Raw genomic sequence first — 24,930 nt, 5'->3', positions numbered from 1 at the left:
AGTTCGTGACGAGATGGAGAGCAAAGGCCTCGATGGTAACTATAAGGCCTTCCAACAAAGATCAGATCAGGATGATTGTTCGGAATCTGCATGGCAAGTTGTTATAGAAGATGATCGTTTTACCTCTGTTTACCTTTCCAGACCTTCATGGAATGGGGGTTCAAATAGAGGACGCCATCAGACAGGGGATCTTTGTAGAAGATAATAAGTCTTTAAAGAAGAATGTTGCTCGTAGTTCCAATGCTACTACTGAAGGTAGCACAGCTGTGAAATGCTCAGAAGTAGACACTATCACCACTTCCCTCAAGGGCCAAAAACCAACCACTTCAAAGCGGCCCCAAGCCCAAAATTTTCATCCTCTTTACATGAGTCTCTCTGAAGCTTTGAAAATGCTGCGAGATGAAGGGCACCTAGAGCTCCTAGAACCTTAACCCCTTCCAAATCTTCTTCCACCAAGATATGACCCAGCTAAATACTGTGCCTATCATTAACAACACGGTCATGAACCGTTGCATCCGCCTCCGTCATAAGATCCAGGATCTTATTAACGAAGATACCATACCTCCACCTAAAGGACCTCGGGCCAGTACTGACCCGTCATCTCTGCATCTCAATCAGATCCATATACTGCCATTCGGCTACAACCCCAGCATATATATCACCCCAGCCCATCTATCCAAGCTTGAGGTGTTCATTCCAAAAAGCATGGACTTATGCATGATGAATGCACCTGAACCCCAATCATCTCAAACCCATGAACCCATTACTTTTGAGCTAATGAGAATGATTGAAGATCTTCAGAGAACTGTGGCAGATCTGGCCTTCGAAATATTGGCTCCGTCATCGACCACGTCACAGGCCAGAAGTTTTAGCCCAAAAGGCTCCTTGATCTTAGGGGTGCAACTCGGGCGGGCTCAACCCGAGCAACCCGAGCCCAGCCCGAGTTTTTTTAGGGCTTGGGCAACTATATCTTGTAATCTGGACGGGCTTGGGCAGATTTTTGATGCCCGAATTGCAATTCGGGCCGGGCTTGGGCAGAACCAACGGCCAACCCGAGCAACCCGAACCCGAACCCGAACCCGAATTCAATTTAATATATTATATAAATTATATAATATATAATATATATATAGTTTAATAAATTATGTAATATATATAAATTAAGTAAAAGAGTTAGTCTTAATTTTTATTTATTTATTTATTTTTTGGTTAGTCTTCTATTAAATAAAAGAGTTAGTCTTAATTTTTATTTTTTATTTTTTTTGGGTTAGTTTTCTACCATTAGATTAGCATCTTTTATATCTACCCTTAGATCTACCTACAGGTTTCTGAACTCGGGCAATTCGGGCAATTCGGGCAACCCGAGTTCAAAATACAAAGCTTGGGCCGGGCTTGGGCAACAATGTTCGGGTTCATGGTCAGGCTTGGGCGGGCTTGGGCAGTGCCAAATACAATTCGGGTCGGGCTTGGGCAGACCCCCAACCCGACCGAACCCGCCCGAGTTGCACCCCTACTTGATCTTGGGGTAAGCGGTAATTGAAAAGGGCCAACCTGAAGCCATCTCAAATCTGGGTGTTGGCATGTCGACTACAACTGGGCTCCGTTCTGATATAGCGACCCAATCTCTTGGTAAAGTGGAGGCGAGTGGAAAGAAGAAAGTAGGGGCAGGTATTGATCCCCATAAACACCTTCTGTGAGCTGTTGAGGTTTTGAAAGCCGAAGGGTTGGACAAACAGCAAGTGACTGCGGTTGTTGCAAAAACTGTGGATGACACTTTTGTCGCTCAAGTTGTGGGCAGTTTGAATCAAGGGGCAAGTCGGGAAAAGGGATGTCGTGCCAGAAATATTCTTTTCAGCTCTAATCCCGTGCTCGGAAGAGATCAGCAAACCCAGCCAGCGCCTGTCAATCCCTTTGCTGGTGCATCCAGCAAAACTCTACAAACCTCAAAACACCCACCTCGGGGCCAGAGGGTGTTCACCCCACTGTACATGTCTTTATCAGCGGCCTTGAGGGTCCTGATTAGAAAGGGGGATCTGAAACCCCTGGAGCCGCGGCCTCTCCAGAATAAACTTCCTCCTTCCCATGACCCGGCCAAGTACTGTGCATTCCATCAACAAGCCGGCCATGACACTGACATGTGTTTTTGTCTTTGCCACGAAATACAAGATCTGATTGATAACAAGGCCATCATCACGCCAGGTCTTGCAAAGTCTATCGGCACTGGGTTAGTGAACTTGGGGGATAATGTGATTATGTGTTCGGGGGATGAACCACCTGCGAATGGCGTTCAGTTTACTCCAGCTATGGGGATGACACGCATTGTTTTGAGCAATGTGCAAATACTGGTTATTTTACATTCTGACTTTGGTACTAGGTCAGTCTTGTTGTGATGTGTTGAGTTAGTCTTTTTGTACTGAGTCAGTTGCGTCTGTTTCGTTGTATCGAGTCAGTCCTGTTGTGTCGGAGTCGCGTGATTTCGGGGGTGTTACCTCGGACATCACTATCTTGTTTTCTATTTTTCTTTTACACTCTTTCTTTTGAGTCTGTTTTTGTCTTGGAGCCAGTTACGCCAAAAGATCTTAATGAAACAGCAGTGGTTTTTCACGCTTTTGTGTTTATTTCTACCTTGTGCCAGTTGTGCCAGAAGTTCTGAATAAGATGGTACTATTTGACTGAAAACTGTGCCTTTTCTGTGTCTTGAAGTCATTGCATTTACCTAAGTTTTTCAAAATTTTTTGAACACTGTGGTGAAAACAAAGAGGAAGGAATTCCTCGGGATTTACAAAAATTTGATCAAGTGAGAGAAAGAGAGGCATGCTAGGCCCTTAATGAATGAAATCATGCTTATTAATGTGAGTACTGAAAAGGATCTTGGCTTGATCCATATTGGTTCTACATTGTCTTCAGCGCGAGCGACTAGTCGCTTTCTTAAAAGATTTCAAAAAAATATTTTGCGCCGTCTTGCGAAGACCTGTGTGGAATCGCTCTTGAGATTGTGCAGCATAGGATCGCTCTCAGCCTCGAGACTCGAACCCTTGCTTTCAAACCTTGAACTTGGATTCAGAATGTTCAAAGGTCAATCATGATGTGAGGCCTGTGTGGCCAGATTTGAAGCAGCCCACGAACTAGGGGCAAGAAAGTCAGATCAAGAAGATCAGATGTTAGCAAAAGGAGCTTGCGAAGCGGGATAAGGAGCAGCCCTTGAACTAGGGGCACAAAAAATGTCAGATGTACTCAAAGAGTCAAAAATTGGGACATTGCTCAAGCTAATGAAGACTGGCAAGAATGTCAAATCCCAGAAGGGAGGAAAGAAGAAAGTATTGCTGAAGGACAACCGAGTTCCTATCCACAACACTATGGGCAAATGCAGTCCCCATTGGGTGGACTTTTACATCACCAGCGAACATCAGCCATTCTCCTAGATTCAAATGGCTTCGAGATCTCAAAACCATTCGACATGGACAAAGCTACACTTTTACCCTTGAGAGACTCGCTGGGCCGAAAACCCATAAGGGTGACCCAGGCAAAAGTTAGAGCAAGAAAAAGCAAAAAGAACAAAAAAAAAAAGAAATGAAAATGCAAAAAAAAAAAAAGAAAAAAAGAAAAGAAATGAAATAAAATGAAAAGAATTGAAAAGAAAAGAAAAGCAGAGCTCGCAAGGTTGAAAACCCGGAAGGGCGGCTTTGGTAAAAGTTAGAGCACAAAATGAGAGGTTAATACCCAAGTGTACCTTAACCCAGAACTACGTTAGGCTTGATTCCCATCTGTGGGATACGTAGGCAACTTCATTCTGAAGTCTAGCCGTAAAACACTTCAAATTCAACCGTCCTGTCCATGAGATTGAACAGGTCATCTTTGTCATTTCTGTATCTGAGTGTTCGGTGGTGATTGCCACTATGAGAACTGGCTACAGTGTGCTGCGGTGCTATTCAAACAAGGGGCAACTTTCCGTTGCCGTACAGTGCGCTGTGGCGCCATTCAGACAAGGGGCAACTTTCCGTTGCCATGTAGTGCCATTTAGACAAGGGGCAATTTTTCATTATTTTGGATCTGAGGTTGTGCATCTCGAGAGTAGGTTCCATGCTCGTTGAGCAGTGGCCATTTGTAAAAATAGTTTCTGAGAATTTTAATGAGGTTGACTAATTTTCACAAAAAATTATTCCATTTTTCCCAAAACTGGACTGTATCTTGGACCCAAAAAAGGAAAATTTTCAGTACTCACAACCTAACTTGCATGATTTCAAATCAGAAAATTGAACAAACATGTTAATCTAACTTTCATGTTGGTCACAATTGTTTTAGTAGAAAGCCAAACCAAAAATTGGTCAAAATGATGAACTAGGGGCACAGTTGAGTCAGGCTTCCTGTCTTTTCCCCGTTGTCAACATACTTGCCAGAAAGGGCACCTTGTTTGCCAGAAAAGGGCACCACTGAAGCTAACAGCGGAAGGCTAAAAGCTCTCATATCCTCCAAGCATCGAGGTATCAAGCCGAGTGCGAAGCACGAACTGGAATGGAGCAGGATATTCCACTCCCTCATCTGAAAAGGTCTGGTCACATCCGAACTGGCCAAGGGCGTTATCAACCGATGTCAGCTGCAGATTTGCTACACACCCAGTTGTCGCGCAACTCCCTCTATGGAAAAGTTCACTGTTATGAGCAGAAGAAGAAGAATCTAGCGGAATGCTAGGGGCAAGAGCCCGCAACTTTCTATTTATCCATCAACCACCCAGGGGAGGGACAAAAAATAAGAGAGATTGAAGAATAGAGAGATGTGCGTTGAGAGAAAAAGTGAGGAAAAAGAGCTTTTTCCGAAAAACAGAGCCTGAAGGTCGAGTGATGTGAGAAACACAAATGAGAAAGGGTGGGAAACAATACCCGGAGAAACTAGCTCCTCGCAAACTGGGAGGTCTCTTGCCATCGGAACACATCTGAGTGTTGTGTGTGTGTTTTTGTTTGTCTCGATTCTTGCTTTGAGTCGTTTCGAGTGTCAATAGATGCGTTTAGGTTGTTTACCTTTGTTTTCCTTTGTTAAGTCGTGGTGCCCTGTGTTCAGTCGTAGGCTCAATACCCAGTTGAAAACTTATTCTCACTCTCAAACTTCAAAAATAAATTGTTTTGTGCTCAGAGTGCTGTGCCATTCTCCACATTTGTGCAAAACAGGATTTGTTCTTTCATAAAACTGCAAGGTTCAACCTAGGTCATGTGAGAATAGTAAAACCAGGACCTATCTGAAGCTATATGGGTTTCGGACTGCAAAGCAAAAGAAAAGATGGAAAATTGAAGCATCTGAGTTTGTTTCAACTTCAAGAAGTTCCGAGATTGCATTTCGAGTGTACCTTTTCAGGCCTTGCCAATGCTCCGAAGTATGAATGTACCTCTACCTCAAGCGCAAGTTCAAGCCTGCTTCAAGCCAGCATGGCAATCATCAAGTGCTCTCCCTGAGTACCATTCCCTGCTGGAGGCATCTTGGTTGTGTTTGTAATGAGTTCCTAGGAGACCAACTGCGACGGTGGAACCTATAGTTCGAATGGCTGATGCCTAGAACGCAAAGGTTCAGGATTTCTGAGACTAAAGTCTGGTTTAAATACCCAGAGGCGTGTCCTCGGCTTGAATTCTGTATGGTAGCCCCATAGATTGAGATAGCATGTGTATACGCCTCAATTCTGGATACTGAACCAACCTAGTCTGTCACCCCGTTGGAGAATAGGGAAAGTTGTGAATATGATCAAGAAAGAAAATGGCATTTGTGGTTTCTACATGCAGAAGTTACCCCTTGTCAGCATTTTAGGACCTTTGTATTGTGAGTTGAAGGTAAGAGTTCGAAGAACACGAGGGGAGATCCCCGTCAGAGTAGAGCGGTTCACCGTCGCTCACCCCATGAGGTGCTTTTTAAAGCACCGCTTTGTTTGTTTCTTGCATTCCCTAAACATCATGGACTACAGTGCTTGTAACATGTTGTAACATGTATCGTATCATCACACTTTGCATTTATTTGCATCTTGTGTGTTCTCTTATATCTTTTATCCTTTTACGCCGAGCAGCGTTTAGGATCGTTGTCCTCCGAGGCTTTCTCAGGTTGCGTTGTGCGCGCACCTGGGTAGTTTTTTTTCAGACCTCTTCTCACGATTTCAGCGTGGTTAGAGTGTTCTTTTCCTCACACGATTTCAGTGTGTTTGGAATTCATCTCAGGTTGCGTCATGCGCGCACCTGGGCGGTTTGTTTTCAGACCTCTTCTCACGATTTCAACATGGTTAGAGTGTTCTTTTCCTCACACGATTTCAGCGTGTTTGGAATTTATCTCGGGTTGCGTCGTGCGCACACTTGGGCGGTTGTGTTTGGACCTCTTCTCACGATTTCAGCGTGGTTAGAGTGTTCCTTTCCTCACACGATTTCAGCGTGTGTGGAATTTATCTCAGAACGCGTGAAGCGTAGCCCTGGGTGTGTTTTATCTTGGGACGCGTGAAGCGCGAGCCCGAGCGGTTGTTTTCGGACCTCTTCTCACGATTTCAGCGTGGTTAGAGTGTTCCATTCCTCACACGATTTTAGCATGTTTGGAATTTGTTTTCCTCTTCTTACGATTTCAGCGTGATTAGAGTATCTTAGGACGCGTGATGCGCGAGCATGGGCGTGTTTTATCTCGGGACGGGTGAAACTCGCTCCCGAGTTGTTTTCTTTATTTTCTCACGAGTTCAGCGTGGTTAGAGTCTGTTCTTCCTCACACGATTTTAGCGTGTTTGGAATTTGCCTTTCCTCTTCTCACGAGTTCAACGTGGTTAGAGTCTATCATTCCTCACACGATTTCAGCGTGTTTGGAATTTGCCTTTCTTCTTCTCACGAGTTCAGCATGGTTAGAGTCTGTCCTTTCTCACACGATTTCAGCGTGTTTGGAATTTGTTTTCCTCTTCTAACGATTTCAGCGTGGTTTGAGTGTTCCTTTCCTTACACGATTTCAGTGTGTTTGGACTTTATCTCGGGTTGCGTCGAGCGCGCCCCTGAGCCGTTGTTTTCGGGCCTCTTCTCATGATTTCAGCGTGGTTTGAGTGTTCTTTTCCTCACACGATTTCGGCGTGTTTGGATTTGTTTTTCTTCCTCTCATGATTCCAGCGTGGTTGGAGTATGTCACCCTTTGCATCTACTGTACTATCTGCTACATTGCATCTATTATCTATTGTATCACATCTATTATATCTATCGCATTACACAGAATATATCACATGCATCCATTGCATCATATCTGTTTTATTGCCCGGTCTAGGAGACCTTAAATCCTCTAAACGTGCAATTCCTTTGGTGTTTGTTGTGCCCGAACGACTTTCAGTGGTCTGGTATAGCCATCTGCCTGTGTTAGCGGTGAGTTCCTAGGAGATCAACTGAGATGGTGGAAACTAGAGTTCGAATGGCTCATGCCTAGAATGCAAAGGTTCGGGATTTCTGAGACTAAAGTTTGGTTTAAATACCCAGGGGTGTATCCTCGGCTTGAAATATGTATGGAAACCCCATAGGTTGAGATAGCATGTGCATGCATCTCAATTCTGGATACTGAACCAACCTAGTATGTCACCCTGTTGAAGAATAGGGAAAGCTGCGACCATAGCCAGGGAGAAAAGTAGTACTTGTGGTTCAACCAAGAAGAAGCGAAAGATCCCTAGCAGCATGAGGTGAGTCATCACCAATTTCCCTTGCAAGGTACTTTCACTTCCCAGCGACATTGCATTTTAGCTATTACATTGCATTGTACATAGCATCTACCACATGCATTTACTGCATTATCTATTTTATCGCTTGCATCCTTTCCACGTTAAGCTTAGTCTGGCATGTGCCCATACTGTCCTTCGTTGAAGCATGGTTCTGTGATTAATGTGTACGCGCCTATTCCACTAAGAGAATTATGGTCTAAGGGTGTCGGCACCATTTCTGTGTTAGACGTGGTTTGTTTTGTGTCTGTGCCTTTTCTAGACAAAATGTGGTTTGGTCGCGTGCCTTATTCACTTCATCCATTGCATCCATTGCATTGTAGTTTGTTGCATTCGGCATGTAGGATCACGATCTTTCCTCAGCAGGTCATTCGTCACTTATATCATGCCACCCAATTACTTGTATTTCTGCTACGAAACACATAGTTCTGTCTGTGCATGCACCTATTCCACTAAGAGAATTGTGGTTAGAGCGCTCCGGCACCTTTTCTATGTTACATGTAGTTTGATTTTGCATCTCCATCTCTTTATGATATTTGTGTGGTTTTGCACTGCTTGTGGTTTGATGATTCAAATACATTGTATGTTATTACATTGTTTTCTTATGTTGTGTATCATCTTGCATCCTGCCCCTGAACTATGCTGGTTTGATTCCTTGCAAAGGGATACGTAGGCAGCCTGCGGGTTCAACCAACTGCATATGTATTTTGTTTGTTTGTCCAAGTCTTCGACCTTGTCAAAAATGGGTCGTCTCTGTGCTTTGACATTCACTCACGTCATTTCATGACTTCGAGCTCTGTCAAAGAGGGACAAACGTAGACACCCCATTTTTGACTGCCCTTAAGACTTGGGTGCTACTGATGGTTTACTTGGTGATGAAAGATGTGCAGGGCAAAGGGTCAATTTCTTCGGCAAGAGGAGAGTCAAATCCAAACCTCACACCCCATTTTTGGACCAAAGCTATTTTGAGTGGTTTTTAGACCTTAAAATCATCTCTTTTAAAATATTTTTGAAAATAAGTTTTTACGATGTTCCGAGGCTCGCATTTTGTCAAATGTTACGCTTTTCGATAAATCGAGCAAGGACAAAGTGGAAATGAATGAAAGAGAGATGAACACTTTGAAAAATCTTTCAAAACACCTTGATTAGGGGTTTGGAGTTGAAGAAAAGAGGAGTGGAGGGAAGAAACCTAATTGAGGAAGAAGTTGGGTATGAATCGCTAAGAAAAAGTCGAGCGGTCTTCGCTAAATCAGGTCTATCTGTCTATGCACTTGGATTTAAGCTATGAGGCCACCACCATTGGAAATATTACTTCCGGGGCTTCATTTTTCACTGAAGAATCTCCTAAATCCGAGTCCGGATGGGGGAGATATGATTGGTTGAAGTTGGGTATCATTCCGGTTGGACCGAAACTGAGCAGTCTTCACTGAAAGATGCATAGCTTTTTACACAGTTATAATTTTTATGCAAGGTTTCCATCATTGGAAAGCTTACTTCCGGGGCTTCAATTTGGACACAAGAATGACCTAAAAAGGAGTTCATATGAAGGAGTTATATCCATTTGAAATTGGGCCTGAAAAGCAGATTTTGTTGGCCGATCGGCCAAAAAAGTAGCAGATAAGTGGCAGATCAGCACAAAAGATGGCTGATCGGCCAAGAATGACCCAAACTCATATTTTTTAGAAGATATTTCATCTTCAGCTGTTCCACACAACCTCCAGCTGTCCCATGCGTAGATATTGTCGACCAAAAGCTTTGCATTGCTATATATGAAGCCAAATATCTCATATTCAAAGAGATAGAACTTCCTAAGCAAGTTTGAGAGCTTCTCTCACCAAAATCCCTCTCTCTCTATAGAATTTTTAGAGGAAAATCTCTGCCTCTCTCTCTCTAAAGCCTCTCTCTCTTGCCCTTTGGTGCATAGAAGTGCATAGAAGTGGAGAAATACAACTCCTTTGCCTAGGCATCCTTAATCAAAGTTGCATATCCATGGGCTGAAGTCTCTTGGAACTGGTTTTTGGGCTGATAGAAGGCCATTTGAGCCAAGAAAGAGGCCCTTTTGCTGCTGTGCTACAAGGGTAAGCACCTCTCCTCTTTTGTATTTGTTTTGCACACTTACTTCACCACCTTTGCACACTACTTTGGGGCTATTTTTTAGGGTGGTGTTGAACTACAAAAACCTCTATTTTTCCTCTAATTTTTCAGTCCTAAAAGTCTTGGTTTGTGCCTTGGTTGGCTAGGGGGTTGTCCTCCCTTTTGCTCCTTGGCTTGTAAGACCTTGTGAGTTAACTTTCAAATTTTTCAAACATCTTTTTGGCCTTAAAACCACTGAATTCCAGAGGAATTTCAGTGGTAGAAAACTTGTTTTGAGGCTCAAAATAGGAGGGGGTTGTCCCCCCTCCTCTTCTCTTGTTTGCTTGTATTGATGGCCCTCCAAAAGAGCATGTGTTTCTACTTCTTGAAGGCTTTGTTAAGGCTCATTTTTGTGACTTTCCAGACCTGCCATAACTCTATTTTGGGCTGTCTTGCTCACCCCATGCATGCTTTTTACACTTATAGTGTAATCCTTGCAAACTAGCCTTGTATGCTTAAGCTTTTGGCTCATCTTTCTAGCATGTGTTGGCTCCATTCCAGCATGTTTTTGGTCATTATTTAACATGCCTTGACTCTAATTTTAGTTGGTGAAGTCATCTCTTGTTTGGCTTTGGTAGGTGTAGTGTAAACATGCTCATTGGCCTAGCTTACTTGATGTTTTGGCCCTTCATGCTAGCTTGTCTTGGCTATACTCCATACATGTTTTAGCATTATTTTGACATGCTTTAGGACTATTTTGATTGTTCTTGGCCTTTTGAGGCTCGCTTTGTATAGCTATAGTGTATTTGGCTTTGCTAGCCTTGCACTTTGGGCCCCCTAGCATGTCATATTTGAGTTATTTGCATGATATGGCATCATTTGGTAGGTAATTTCAGACCATAAACTTCTACCATGCTCTCATGTTTATCACTCTTTAATTGTGTTTAAGAGTTGTACCATTATGCCTTGTTTGTGAGCTAATTCGGGAGCCTATCTTTCTTGCCATCTTTGTTAGGAGTCCAGCATGTTTTTGCTACCATTTTGACCTGCCTTAGGTCTGTTTTGAGTGCTTTAGATCATTTGAGTATTGCTTGGTATGGTTGTAGTGTAAAGCCCTTGACTAGTTTTGTATTTCAAGCCCTTTTGCATGCTTTATTTGAGCTATTTGCATGATATGGCATCATTTGGTAGGTGATTTCAGAGCATATTGCATTGCCACACTCTCACATTTTCCACTCCTTCAATGTGTTTGAGAGTTGTGTCTTCATGCCTTGTTGGTGAGCCAATTTGTGCGCATGCTTGTCTAGCCTTTTGAGCTTCAAATTCCAGCATGTTTAGGCCATTATTTTGATGTGATTAAGCTCTGTCCAGAGCTGGTTTAGTCCATTAAACATTGTATTGCATGGTCCTAGTGTAAAACTCTTCACTAGTTTCAACGCTTAAGTGTTCTAGCATGTTGTGCATGCGATGTTGTAGACGTCCCCGAACGTCCCGGGGGGGAATCCCCCCCCGTTTTGTTCATTGGGCTCACTATAGTTCAGGACTCAATGTCACGGCCCTGTATCTAATCTCGTAAAGTGCAATGCAAGACCGATGAAATCATCAAAGAGTCCAAATCCGGCAAATCGTTTTTGAAAACAGATTTTGTGAAAGAAGTGCCAAACATGGACTGCTTTGCCAGATATAGAGTCGCCACCTAAATATTTTATTTTGGAAAATTTAGGAAACTCTGACTCGTTGCCTAAGGCCACGTGTCCGTCATCACCAAAGTTGCCTCGGCTCGGGAACTTGGGTACGATTGGGGAAGGTCACTTCGTGAGCACCCCTGCTCGCCCGATCAAAGATCGGCCTCTACTAACCATGATATCTAGTTTTGAAAACATTATGCGTTCTTATTCCGGTTATTAGCCTAGATTTACTATGTGATGCGCACAGCATACAAGTATAGACTGGATCGCCTGAATTGGAACAAAACATTTCATGTTTGTTTATTTGAAAATGGTTTGATGGTGCTACTTGCAAGTAGGCTAAGACGTGGATTTGCCACCCTCGGGTGGACTTAGAAAATAAGATGATTTGCCACTATCTAGTGGGCTTAAAACTCGCAATTGATGAATTATTCCAATCCAAATAACCCAACCTTCACCCACAGGCATTCAGGCAGTTATATCACATAAGCAGTTAGCCTCATGGAAAGCATGCTATCATGGCAGTCACTCACACGCATGCAAGGATGCTAAAGCATAAGTACTTACCGAGTACTCCAAGCCAAAACAGAAGCTATGTTAGAAATCCATGCATGATCCTAACTATACAGAAATGCCTAATGCAACACATGCAAAAATGCAACTACAATAGGCTCGGCTATTCTAAACATGGCATATGAAATGCTACAGCTAACAAGTATTCAACTTAGAATTGAAATACAAATGCAGTTAGTATGATGCGCCGAGCCCGGTGTATGCAATACAGATGAATGATGCAAACATGCTATCATACTGTATGCTAATTGACACATGCCCTAATCTAACCATCATAAGCTGGTAAATAAAAGGGAGAAAGACGTGGGGTTGGAAGACATACATCACACTCACGCACACTCATTACAACATTGCCCTCGCTCGGAGGGTCCGAAAGAATAATACAGTCCGAATAAATACAAAATCTTAATTAATTAACAAATTAATCAAGAAAAGTAGGTAAATTGGCACGCAAATCCATGGACTGCCTCAGCTCTGTTCCGAATGATGGGAGATGCATGCTCGAGTTGTCTTGCGCAGAAATCCATTACGATGCCCCGATTTGCCTCTATTTGCAATTAATGCCGAAATGCTGTGCAAGGCTTTAGAAAGCTGCTTTCTGATTTACTACAACAGAGAGCAACAAAGGGGCATGGCAAAGTATTTCACATATGTATGCATGACTACTCTTCAAGGAGTGTAGTCCTCGATCCTCGTGCCACCAATCACGCATATCGATGCATGATGGCCAAAGAGCCGAATTGCACGACTCAATATGAGATGAATGCACATGAAAACATAACAAGACCTAAACTCCATCATGGGTAATCCAGAGTGTTGGCGACAGGGAATTGAGACACGTTCCGTCACTCGGAGTACGAAACGTCTCTCGTTTCCCGTGCTCGGGCTAACTCCTATCCCAAACACAATGCAAATGAGATGGCATACACAATGCGACTAACATACAACCTAGCATACGCAATGCTATGAAATGGCATACACAATGCTCGATGTAACATGACATACACAAAGCTCTAACACGCAACCTAGCATACGCAATGCTATGAATTGAAAAGGCATACGCAATGCATAATGGACTTACACCAACATGAGTGGACCTCAGCCACACTCACATCAGTGGCCATAAGATGAAAATGAGACAATCGAAATACGCACACACATGCACGCAAATCGAGGACCGAACCTAAGGCATTGAATGCCACTCTACCAAAACATGGCAAGGATGAAGCATGGCATTCAAATATGTAATTTTTAGCACTGAAACATAATGCTAAATGGTCCCGAAACATGGAAATATGGCACCCGATGCATGGAATAAGCCCCGAAACTCAAAACTAGTCCAATGTATTGAACCACAAGTATACAAAGGAAGCATTATTTGATCATGAAGTCTAAAGATAGAGCCAAGGCAGTCCCAAAACATGCACATTTTTAGTTTAAAGCATGGCCAAAAGATGCTAACATGATGGCCTAAAATAGCATGTAACATTGGCTAGTAAGCATGGTTTACATGGCATGTATATGAAGCAAATGAGAACTCATCAAACTAGACAAAAATAATGAATAAAACATGCCAAAATATGCCTAAATAATCACTGAAATGCAGCCAATGCATGCAAAAATGAGGGGCTTCTTTGGAAGGCCATTCAAGGGGTTGTTAAGCACATATAAGATAGACACCTAGCATGACCAAACAAACTCTGGAAATGAGTTATGAAAGCCCTAAAACTCACAAAATTGGCTCTGAAATCAGTCTAGGAAACATGCAAAGAAAGGCCCCCTCAAAAGGCCTTGAATGGAATTGTTCTACACATGCATTGTAGGTATAAAATATGATCGAAGGGGACCTAGAAAGACCTAAGGAAGACCCTAAAACCCACAAAATTGGTCCCAAATAGTGACTTCAATGTATGCAAAATAGAGCCACTTTGGAAGGCCCAAAAGACTCCCAAACAAGACAAGGAGAGAGAGGGTCACCCCCCCTCTAATTTTGGCCTTCAAAAATGAATCAAAGCCACTAAAAATCCACTAGATTTCAGTGGCTAAGAGGTCAAACCATGGCCAATGCAAGTGCTCTAACGCATAGCCTTAATCATGAAGAGATGAAGCATGCATCGGGGGAAGATGATCCCAAACAGAAATGGGACCTTAACAAAACTTGAAGAGAATGTCAAAACAAGACTTTTTCCAGTTTATAGCAAATCTCGAAAATGCTCACAAGTAAGGCTAAAATAGGATGCAAAAATAGCCCTAAAAGAGAGATAGAGGATAAGGGGAAGTAAATGACCTCAAAAGGAAAAGTATCCTTAAACAAGGTTGAAGAGGGGGTCAAAATAAGACACTTTATAGTTTGGGTCGAAGCCCAGAAATGCTTATAAACAAGGCTAACCAATCATGCAAAAAAATGCAAGTTTAAGGGAAATGGACACTTACCCTTGAAGAGCCGACCTCCAGCTGCTTTTGGACCAAGTTGGTGAGCTTTCAACCTCTGCAAATGACTTCCAAGGTGCTGGAATGGATGATGGGGGTGTGGTGCTAAGGGTTGTAGTGCAAATGGGCCAAGAAAGTTAGGGTTTTGGAGCTTTGAGTAGTATCAATGGAGGAGGGAGGTGATTTGCCTTAAGGAATTTTTGTTCAACCAGCTGATATGAAGCCAAGCCTCTCCTTTATAGAGGAGAGGCTCCAAAATATCCAAAAAGGGCCCAAGTATTCTCCATACATGTGTATGGAGGATGCGCCAAATGGCTTCCAACTGGCACAGCTGGATTACACTCAGAAAAAGCAAAAAGCAAGAAACAGGCCGGCCAGTTCAAGTGGCCAGCCGGCCACCCCCCCTGGTCGGCCGACCAGGGGTCAAAAGGGTCAACAAAAATTCCTGGTCGGCCTACCCAGAAAGGTGGCCTCCCAGATGAGTAGAATACAGCTGTGTGAAGAAAAACCAGAAAAAGTGACCCAGGAGAGAGAAAAATTAGCTTTTAAGCAAGGTTCAAAAGGGTCAAGATGAATTTCTGGCCGGCCTATCCATATTGGTGGCCTCTCAGATGAGCACAACACAATGGTGGTATGAAAAGCCAGAAAATGTGGCTCAAAAGTGAGAAAAACAAGCTTTCTGTCAGAAAAATCGGCTTTTAGAGAGAGAAAATGAGAAAACTGGATTTTCAGGGGAATAGGTGGCCGGGCACCATCCTACCACCTCCCTAACAATGAAAATAAGGTCCCTACCAAAAATGGACCAAAACGGATGCAAAACAAAGGTTCGGGGGCCAAAACGCGCGATTCGGGGCCCCGAAAACAGGCTGTTAGGCACTGGAAGTGGCGTATGACCACGAAGGTGGTCTCCAGGGCCACAGTGTTCCCCTGAAGGGAGGAAATAAGATGTGTGCCAAAAACTAGAGCAAACGGAGTTAGTTAAGCGGTCCCGAACCGAGACACACGGTCGACGGCTCTGAAAACCGGAAACCGGGCTCCAAATGGGAAAATGGCCTATGACCACGAAACGTAGCCTACGGCCACTGAGAGATGGTCTACGAGACCTCTCCCTCCCTTCGGGAAGAGAAAACAGAGAAAACAGGACCTGGTTCGCAAACCGAGGTAAAGCATAAAAGAGCTCCGAAGTTCGGAGGCAAGGCTCGCAGCCGAGACTCCGCAACTTCAGAACGAGCACGACATGCAATATCACCGAGCGCCCAGTTGGTGACGTCTGAGTCTTAAGGTCGGTCAAAAATGGGGTGTCTACAGATGTTTGCATAGTAGAGTCTTGCATTTTATGCCACTTTAGCACTGAAAATCTGCCATCCTCCTCATTTCTTCACTTTTGATTTGTTTTGAGAATTGGTTAGTCTTGAGTTTGAGTTTAATGCAAGGGATTGAGACTTGTGCTTAAATGGCTTCAACCCTCTTTCGAGGGTTACTCCTAGTCAAAGGCATTGCTCTCTCCCATGCCCTAAACCATTCTCTTTGATAGACCTCTCTCTCATTAGAGAACTCTCATAGTTGGACAAGTTGATTAATGAATGGATTGGTAATGTTAAAATATGTAAACAAAATCAATCAAGTAAAATGTGCCAAGATAAGCATGTTGCATGTGTGCGTTGCATTGTGTTCAACCAGACGTTATGTTGAACACAAAGTGAATTGGTCCATTTCATACTTGAAGTGATGAAAATGAGCCAATCCCCTTTATCTCCATTGCCTTTGATTATCCATGATAAGGTGATGGTCCAAGTGTCTCATTTGTCATGCATTTATTGACCTTGTGCAATTTGGCTTCTTTGGCCATCATGCATTGAGATGTGTGATTGATGGCTCGAGAGTCGAGCATTACACTCCTTTGAGCCTTAGACATGATAAGGAGTGTGGTGGCACAAACATTTTCTTGAAAATACCTTGCCATGCCTCTGTTAGTGCTCTGTTGCAGCAAAAGCAGGAATTTGTAGGAAGTGTTAGCCGATCGACCATCAGAACTGCCGACCGGCCACCTTAGTCTGCCGATCGGTTATCAGTTTGGCCGATAGCAATAATCTTTGGCCGATGGCCACTCCATTTGGCTGATGGCCTCTCAGAGTGTCCATGAGGTGGTTCAGAAGCATCACAGAGATTTTCACAGTTTTCAGAGGTACAGAGCAGTGCAAACAGAGGCAACATGAGGAATGGCAACGGGTTTCCGAGCGACGCGATCGAGCATGCATCATTCAATCATTCCGAGGCGGAGCTGTGGCAGCCTCTTTAGTTTCATACTTAGTTTGTTGTGTAACTTAATTAATTTTCTTAATTAGTTAAGGTTTTTGTAATAATTAATTAGCTAGGGTAGTTAATTAATTAGTTGATTTGTATTATTTATTCTGACACTCCGTCGAGAGGGCGAATTTTGTAATAAGTGTGCGTGTGTGTGTGAATGTCTTCCAACCCCACGTCTTTCTCCCTTTTACTTACCTGCTTTTGATGGTTAGTTCTAGGTCATGTTTTGATTAGCATCCTTATGCTCACATGTTTGCGTCCATTCATTCGTATTGCATGTACCGGCTTGGCGCATCATACTAACTGCATTGTATTTCAATTTCAAGTTGAATATGTGTATCAAATTGCATCTCATATGCTATTTTAGAATAGCCGAGCCTATTTCTAGTCACATTTTGCATGTGCTGCATTAGCCATCTTAACATAGCTAGGATCATGCATTGATTACTAACTAGCTATTATTTTGGCTCGGAGTACTAGGTAAGCTTTTATGCTTTAGCAAACTGCATGTGTGTTAGTGTTGCTATAATAGCATGCTTGCCATGAGGCTAACTGCTTATATGATGTAACTGCCTGAATGCCTGTGGGTGAAGGTTGGATTACTTGAATTGGAACAATTCATTGAAATGCGAGTTTTAAGCCCACTTGAGGGTGGCAAAATCATATTTTCTAAGCCCACTTGAGGGTGGCAAAATCCACGTCTTAGCCTACTTGCGAGTAGCACCTTCAAATCATTTTCAAACAAACATGAGGTGTTTTGTTCCAACTTAGGCGATCTAGTCTATACTTCTGTGTTGTGCGTATCACATAGTAATTATAGGCTAATAACCGGAGTAAGAACACATATGTTTTCAAAACAAAATATCATGCTTAGTACAGGCCGATCTTTGATCGGGCGAGCGGGGGTGCTCATTGCATGTCCTTCCCCTCTCGTACCCAAGTTCTCAAACCGAGACAACTTTGGTGATGACGGACACGTGGCCTTAGGCAACGAGTCAGGGTTTCCTAAATTTTCCCAAAATAAAATATTTAGGTGGCGACTTTGAAATTTGGCAAAGCAGTCCATGTTTGGCGCTTTTTGATTAAAATCGATTTTCCAAAACGATTTGCCAGATTTGGACTCTTTGGTGATTTATCAGTCTCACATTGCACTTTGTGAGATTAGATTCAGAACCGTTACATGAGTCCGAACTGTAGTAGCTAAGAACAACGATTCGCGCCCTCGTGCTCGGAGCGAAGTTCCGGGCCCTCTACAGACCCAGAAGAATAATATTGGTAGTTGGATGATTCCCATTATCCAAAAGCAAGTTAAAAAATTATTGGGATGATTCCCATTTCTCCACAAAATCAAACCGAAAACAAAAATACGAGAGAAGATACCATCAACTGGATTTGTTGTGTGTAAATTCCATTGAAGCATTTTATCAAACACTTAATAAGTAAGGAATATAAAATGGTTATCGAACATTTTGGTAACAACCATTCAATAGAGTAAATCAAAGTAAATGGGTTTCGTGAAACCCAACCAACTCTTCATATATGTGTGTATAAAAGTGCACCCAAAATTGACAAAACCCATAAAAGTGCACCCAAAATTAAAGAAAAACAATACTCACAAAGAAAAAAATTGGTAAAAATCTATAATCATATATATACACACAAAGAAAACATTACCCATAAAAGTGCAACCAACTCTTCAATTGATGATCTCTGTGGCTTCAAACAAAAAAACCAAAAAAAAATCTGTTTGGGCGATCATGGATTCGTTCAACCTATCTCACCGTTGGGCCCGGCCTGAATAGTTTTGGACGGATGCATGATTTTTGACAATAGGATAGGGGTGGTGCGATAATTAAAAAAATGCAAGTCGGTTGATGGATCAACCGGCCCTTGAACAGAGAGCACCCAACCTGCCTGTATTTTTTTTTCTTCTTTTCCAGTTGCTAGCAACAGTCTCACACAAAATAATTTTTCAGATTCCAAACCCTTTGTTCTTTTCTTCTTTTCCAGCTACTAGCAACAGTCCCACACAACATAATTTAAAAAAAGATGTGTATTTGATGGATTTTCTGCTTGGTATTTGTTGTTTAAAAAAAATGCTATGTTCTCTGAGAGATATTTTTCTTTCTGGAAAGATCACCAAGAAAAAGGTGGGTGAAAATTTTTTGGTATATTGAATGAGGGATTCTACAAACCAGAATAATATAGTCAGAAATTATCCATAAACATCAATTTCAATTTTCACCGCGCACTCATTCTTTTCATAATCTGAGACCCTGGGTCCTAGGCTTATTCATAGTGAATATAGACTGGATTTGGGTCCCCTTTTTTCTGTAATCTTCTTCAAGGATTGGGGCTCTCATCATTACTTTTATTTCACAAGCTCCTGGACCATCAGGTCAGGTGTGTAATGTTGTGTAGGACTGTTGCTAATGAAAATACATCAAATACACATCTTTTTTTAAATTATGTTCATTCAAATAATAGATTTATTTCACAAAAAATCGGTTTCATGAGGAATGAACAAATATAGTCAAGAATTTAGAGAACCTCACCGATTTGTTGCCACGATGTCGCCGGTTTGGACCCACCGATCTAGCAAGGTTAGCACCCAACAAACTCTTCATCTACGAAGTCGCCGATCTGCTCTTGCATGAGAAAGAGAGAGAGAGAGAGAGAGAGAGAGAGAGAGAGAAAGATGGATGGAAGGGAAAAAGAAACACCGTAGGATTGAATCTGCTCTTGAAAATGTATTTGTCTCTTGGACACCATAGGATTGAATCACCATTGTTAATCCACCATTGAAATATAATGTCTCTTAGACATTTTTTAGCAGTTGGATTGAATCAATCCTACGGTTCTTATTTTGACAAAGGAACAACAGTCCCTTTAGAATTCAAAAACCACTCTCCCTTATTATATAGACTAGCGTATGCCCGTGCCTGAAGGCACGGCGTAAATAATGTTCGGTGTAAATAATGTTGGGATTAAAATGTAGTTACAATTTCTATGTATAATGTCAATTAATTAATTAATTTAATGCATCCTCAACATTTAATTAATCATGGGGAACATGAATATATTAGAAACAGTGTATGCTGCCACCACACATAAGCCAATTTTGTTTGAATAATTGTAGGTATCATTAAAATTTAAGAAAAATTAACCAAAAAAAAAAAAACTTAAAATTTAATACTTGTAACAAAATAAACTATTGAGTTTTTAATTTTATAAATTTAAATATTAAATTTTTGATTTATTTTCAATCTAAACTATTTGCATGTTTTCAATCTAAACAATCTGTGATCTTTTACGTATTTTACTAAATAATAAATAATAAATAAATATCATTAACAATCCAAGCAATTTGTCGGTAGGAAGAAGTAGCCATCAGTCCTTTGCGGGGTCTGTCTTTCACATATTTTTTTTGCATTCTTATTGAAAAAAATAGTAATATATCAACATATTTGCATTCCTATTGAAAAAAAATATATATATCAACACAATTTGAATAGCACATAAAATAAATAAAGATGTGATAGTGGCCAAGCATTTGAATGCGCAACACAATTAAGAAAACCGACCACTATCTCTTTTCTTACTCTGTTTCTTTTTAATTTCTTCACCATGTCTTCAACAGGGATAAAGAAATAGTCCATGAATTATGAGTGAAAATTTAAATTGGGTTATAGAAATAAAATAAAATGAAACAAAAATAATGACCCATGAGAGACATGCGGGTTGAAGAAAAAAAAAAGAAAAAAAAAATGTTGAGACTCAAACTAATGTCAACAGCCCCCACAAACCAATGTCAAGACCCTCGCCTGACAACACAAAAAAAGAAAAATAAATATATATCAGTTTAAGGTTTAGAAACACTAACCCAAATACATAACATAACTTAACACCAACCCATATAAATTGAAAGATGCATAAATAAAAAAAGAAACAGAACACAAAAAAAGAAAGAGAAATCCAAATACATATCAGTTTAAGGTTTAAAAACACAAATCCAACACAAACACATCAATTTAAGGTTTAGAAAAACAAATACAAATCCAAATTTTAGAAACACAAACCTAAATTGATGGGTCTCTTTTGCTTTGATTGAAAAGAAACATAATGATTTTCAATGCTCTGTTCCAATGCTTTGTGTTTCTTAAGCTTTGTTTCCAACTTTTTCTGTGGTTCCATTGAATGCATACCTAATCACACAAAACCTAATAGAAATCTTAGAAACACAAACATAAATCAAAACCGAAATCTTAGAAACACAACCTAATCAACAAAAATATATATAAAAAAATAATAATAATAACACAAATCCAACACAATGAAACATTGAAAACCATTTGAAAAATCGCTTAAGAATATCTTAAAAACCATCTGAAAACCATTTCATGAGGATGAATTATTATTTCAAACCCAAGGATTAGTTTGTATACCACACTACAAAATGAGTCAAAAAAAAAAAAAAAAAAAAAAACGGCTCTTTCAACCCACCTAAATATTTCAATAAAGTTGCTCTACTAATTTTTTAGCAACTTCACATCTCCTTTCATTCTTACCTTCGTAACACAAACACAAAGTTGCTCACCAGTTTGGAAACACAAACACTAATGCAAATCATACCCAAACACGTACCTAATCCTATTTGTTTATTAACAACAACATAATCACCAAATCCTATCCGTTCATCATCATCACAAAAAAAAAAAAAAAAAAAATCAAAAAATTAAAAATAAAACAAAGTTGTATGTGCCTCTTCTAAGTACTTCTTCGACCTCTTTGCCACACTCTTCAACCTCTTCATCATGATCATCAATTTGGATAGATCAGAGCCTTTTATATGTACAAAAATTTACTTTGCATAGATCAAGTCTTATACATGTATCAAGGCAGAGAAATCGGGCTCAACATATCTTGCCATTTCATCAAGGCAAAGAAATCGGGCTCTCTCGCAATGAATCCAGTGGTCGTCTCTTACCCCACTTTTTGTCACTCGTTAAAATTATCTGATAAGTCCAACTCATTACATAGCGGTATTTCCTTATTATTGAAATTACATATCAGGTGCCATGTAAACTGAATTTACTAAATTTTTCACTTTCCATTTATCTCATTCATAATCTCCATTTCTTTCCCCAAATATACATTCTATCAAAAAAATGAAAAATTATAGAATACTCTAGGACTACTGAATAATCATCCAAAAAGAAAAATTATAGAATAACACATCTATTTCAAGCTTTTCTAAGTGTGCAATCACCAAAATATTCCATGTTGTAATTAAAATGCGAAGAAAAAACAAACAAACAAACAAATAATGGAAGAGTAAAGCTCATCAACTTGTTTCAAATAGGTTGTGTCTTAGTTCATAGCACATTTCGAAAGTGTGTTCAAATTTTAGCTGTTAACCAAGCTATAATATATAGAGCCAAGATTTATTCTTTGTGACAATGATGTTTGTTCACCAACCAGGAGCTGGAATTAAATCCAAGTTGAATTATACTTTCGGGTTCTTCCATATGAACATTAAGCTACTAGCCAATGACTCCGGAGGAGTCGTAACAGCCTTCTATGTAAGTTCACATTTACATATATATTCGTGCTCCTTGGTATAGGTTATCACTGACAAAAAAAAAAAAAAAAAAAAAAAACCGATCCAGTGCAAGAAGCTCCTGCTAAAAAAGTGTCACTGATAACATAATGTAAATCCTTTTTTTTTTTTTTCTTTCTTTTGGCAATTGAAATCGGAAGATAGTGAATTGGATTTTGAGTTCTTGGGCAACAGAAAAGGGAAGCCCATCAGAGTCCAGATGAATGTCTTTTTAAAAAGAAAATAGGGTAGAGAGCAGAGGATCCATGTATGGTTTGATCCAACCGCGGACTTCCATACTTACAAAATCCTATGGAACCAACATCAAGCAGTGTAAGGCAACTACCTAAACGCATTCCAATTTGAAAAATAAACTTATTCCACAAACTGCTTCTAAAAGCTAGCTATTTTCAAAAGAAATAAAATCATTATATGTGAAAATTGAAAATACCCTGTTTCAAGGAAACATTTTTAAATTGTCTTTTAAATAGGTCAACACAAAGATGAAATTTATTTATTCATTTATTTTGAGATTTTCAAACTTTCCATTATTTTTGTTTTTGAAAACAACAAAAACATCGAAATTGAAAATGATACCACACTCCTTAAATCACAATCTGTTAGAGTTCTAACTTATTTTGTTAATCGCCTTTCCCCCCAACAGTTATTTTCTTGACGAATATCCCATTCGAGTTTTCAAGAACAACAAACGCGATGGAGTTGGCTTCCCAACATAACCAATGCAACTAATGTCAACTATATGGGACGGAGATAGTTGGGCCACGAATGGTGGAAAAACTAAAATCATTTGGGCTCATCACCGTTTATAAGTCACTTCTGGGGCTTTGCCATTGACGGATGCCCCTATGACAGCTCTCACAGAAAATCATGCAATCCTTCCAAGTTCTGGTGGAATGGAAAGAATTACTGGTAACTGTCTCCTGACCAAGAAAGAAGAGATCAAGTCATAAAGCACAATTATATGTACTATGATTACTGCAATGACAGAACTAAACACCCAACATATCCCCCAGAATGCCCACAGTGATAATAGCCCTTTATTTTCCTATTACATAATCATCTGACGATAAGTGCAGTTTAAAACTATTGAATTCACAATATAATATTATGCTTAATCACTTTATACTTCTTATAATTCTCAACCTTCTCTCGGACCTAATACATTTTTCAGGACAACTATTTAGGCCTGTCTAGTTCTAAATACACGAAATATTGTAGAATTGAGCTGCACCATGTACAAAAATATGCATACAAACATTGATGAGCAATCATCAGAATCAATGCTTCATTTGTATATTATTCTCATTCATAGCATAAGAATCAATTGTGTTAGAACTTTATACAATATTTCTTGAACACAACCATTTGCCACTACCTCACCATCACAACCCTTCCATCAAATTAAGCAAAGCAGAATACTACACAATAGACTTCAGAGCAAAACAAAATGTTCCTAGACAAAATTCAAAATAAGCATTATTTGCATTGGCTCTATAATAAAAAATCACCAAAATGTATGGAAAGTTACTTCATTCAAAATAGGTCCATTAAAAAATTGCACCTCTGCAATAAATACCAATAATAAAATCATGGGCCCAAAAGGAAAGAAAGAAAGAAAAAGATAAGGTCATTCAAGAAAAAACTTATGCAAATGTATTGCAACTTAGGCAATGAAAACTTTAACAAAAACTTATTTTTTGACCCAAAAGAAAGAAAATTCAACAAAAATAGTAAAATAAAATAAAAAAACGTGTTTAGCATATTGTCAAGTAAGTGAAGAGGGTTTTTGAATTTATATAATAAGGGAAAATATAAAATGTAAAATTCAAATATAAAATGACTTAAACAGGAAAATTCAAATGAAATATAAAATTAAAAATAAATTAAAAAAAAACCGTTCTCCCGTATTCAAAAAATAAAAAATAAAAAAATCTCAGCCATTCAAACAAAATGTAAAATTAAAAATAAAAAAAGAACCATTCTCCCTTATTCAAAAATAAATAAATAAATAAATAAAATCAGAGATGCGTATAGATGATTTACTGTCTTTGGGTCCATGAAAATCCACAGAGAACTTCTCCACCTTATGGTCACTCATCATCCTATTTCACAACAATCAAAACCCAACTATAATAATAATAATAATAATAATAATGTACGTGTCTTAGATTCACACACACTGTGTAATATGTGTCTTAGATTATTCTCACACACTTACATACACCTACACGAATTTGGGATTGGTGCTATACATGAGTGCATAGTAGATCTATTAAATAATTTAGGTTAATTATATATTTATAATTTATAATAAGATTATGTTTATGTTTTAAAAAAATAAATAGTTAATATGATTTTGATAATTTTTTTAAAAAGTGGAGTTTGATCATGAGTCTATAGTTATTCCATTAACTTGATTTTTTATGCAAATGATGTAATCAACAAATCCTATAATATAAATCATTCAATTCATGAAAATATGATCCGAACAAATCTTTAGAGTATAACACTAACACCCATCCCAAATCCACACCTAGAAACCA

General features: G+C 39.8%; 1 pseudogene; it reads left to right on the top strand.

Moving 5' to 3' along the window:
• The first annotated feature begins 13 nt into the window (after positions 1-13).
• On the top strand, positions 14-23,414 carry LOC145820149 (xyloglucan endotransglucosylase/hydrolase protein 2-like; annotated as a pseudogene).
• The last annotated feature ends 1,516 nt before the right edge of the window (positions 23,415-24,930 follow it).

This window comes from Camellia sinensis, chromosome 1 (assembly GCF_055761805.1).
Source record: "Camellia sinensis isolate YWXY chromosome 1, ASM5576180v1, whole genome shotgun sequence".
NCBI classification, from domain to species: domain Eukaryota; kingdom Viridiplantae; phylum Streptophyta; class Magnoliopsida; order Ericales; family Theaceae; genus Camellia; species Camellia sinensis.
The sequence above is the reverse complement of the archived record's forward strand: the minus strand, read 5'-3'. Positions and strand labels throughout refer to the sequence as shown.